Consider the following 2,291-nt stretch of genomic DNA (forward strand, 5'->3'; position numbering starts at 1 on the left):
AACAAGTGTGTAACTAACACCCTCTTTCTTAGTCTAGATAGGCAAAAGTCGAAATGCCAAAATGCCGAAAACCGGTATTTTGTAGATTTGCGAGTGTGCGAATGCTCGTGAGGTAAATCGATTAATGTTTTTGGTAAGCTACAAAATTTGGACTGTAAAGTGCATGATTTCTGTGCCCTCGATATTTTTGGGCTTAATGGGCCAAAATTGGAATGATGGGCCAACGGGCCCAATTCGGTAAGAACCCTCGGTACGTGATTCTGTTAGTACATGAAAAGTAGGAATATGCATGAAAAACCCTAAAATAGATAAATTACTAAAATACCTTTAAAAGTGGAAAATTTACAGTTTTACCCTAGTAGATAAATTACCGAAATACCCCTAGGGATAAATTGACCTAAATGCATGTTTGACTGTTGTTATTTACTGCATGTCATGTTGTTATTATCTGATGCATGGGATTGCTATATTGACGGAGGAAGTACTGAGAGTGGCTTGTCCACGTACTGGAGGCTTTGCCTCAATTTACTGTTAACTGAGCAGCAAGGCTGCAACTGTGGAGTGTTGGGCTGGGTGGGTTGAGCTATTCCCTACATGGAGTGTAGGGCTGGTACGGGTGGAGTGTAGTGGTTGGTGGGTTGAGTAGTCTCCCCAAATGGGCTTGCATATGTTATTGATGTTGCATGTATTTTGAAATGGGCATATGGGCCATACTGTTATCTAAATAAGGGGCTAAGGCCCAGTTTATTGTAATCTGAAAAGGGCTCTGGTCCAGTACCACTTTACCTGAATGGGCTTAGGCCCAATAGGCTTGAGCTGACTTGGGCTTTGAATGGGTTTTCCTTACACACTGAGTTTCCCCAAATTCACCCCTTTTATTTTCATCCACGCAGGAAATCCCCAACCATAGTGGGCTTGGAGCTGTGAGAGAATTCGGAGTGGCCACCCGTTCTGAAAGTTTGGTTTTCTTCTGGTGAACTGGACATCCTATTATTTACGTTGAGGTTTGGGTTTTTAAATGTAATAAGGCCGCTTAATTATTTTTTATGGTTTTAATATGTATTACTAAGATAGGTATTACTTATTTTAACTGTTGAAATTGGATAGCTTTAGGGCGTATTTTCAAAAAAAAACAACAATTAATTTCAAAATAACACGACAACAAGCAAAGCTTCCTCAATGAAAGTATTTTCCAAAATTAATCACTTTTCCTAAAAATGACTTAATCAAATCAGTTTCCTAGAAATATACATGACGTTAAGGTGTGGCAACGGTAGTGTGCATGTCTAGGAGTGGATCCAAAGGGAGCTTGGTACTTTAGTAGTCCGATAGACTCACCTCATCTTTTCCGGTTTCCTACCTGGTGCACAGCTTCCATTCACTTTAACCTATAATGAAATTATCTTTTAAAACACTAAGTAGGTTTTTCTGGATCAACAATATAAAATGTTTTGAACGCTTCGATGTGGCATGTCGGATCTGGCCATAACGTCTGGGCGGGGTTTGGGGTGCTACATTTAGTGGTATCAGAGCCTAGGTTGCAACAACTTGGCTGTGGAATGGGTTTATAAAAAGAAAGATTTTCAAAAACAAAAATTTTATAAAGAACGCGAAAAACTCGATTTTCAAAATTTAGATCTTTAGAAGGTGGCATTCCGAATCTCCGGCCCAAGCCTGTAAGTATTAATCTATTAGGATACTCTAGATAGGATGATACTAAAACCATAAGAAAATCTGATAAGAGACTGAAACTGTAGCTAGACTTTGATTCTGCGAAAACAAACTCTAAACTACTGTCTGATTCATAAAACATATCTAATAAACACTGGAATATTAATTGATGCATAAAAATTCGTAATCAAGATAATACAATATGAGTACAAGAGGCCGTGGACGGAGCCGAGGAAGTGCTCGAGCGAGATCTTCGTCTTCGAGACATATGCCGGCGGTGGATGCACCGGTACCATTGGCAACAGAGGTAGAGTCTCATGACCGCGGTGCCGAGGATGATGCCCTATCAAGGCAATGCTTCGTGTTCTGAAAAGGGTTGCCGGGGCAAGTACGGGTAATGGAGTTCGGGGATCTATTTTTGAACGACTTCGGGCTAACGGAGCGGAGATCTTTAGGGGCGTGTCTGGTATAGCCCCGAATGTGGCGGAATATTGGTTGGAAGCCACAGAACGGATTATGGACAACTTGGACTGCTCTGAGGAGATTGTGAGTGGGGTATCTGTACTAAGTCCTTTGGGTCACTCGGTTAGGGTACACAAACTGTATAGGGATGTACCCTT

Source organism: Gossypium hirsutum, chromosome A08 (assembly GCF_007990345.1).
Source record: "Gossypium hirsutum isolate 1008001.06 chromosome A08, Gossypium_hirsutum_v2.1, whole genome shotgun sequence".
Lineage (NCBI taxonomy): Eukaryota > Viridiplantae > Streptophyta > Magnoliopsida > Malvales > Malvaceae > Gossypium > Gossypium hirsutum.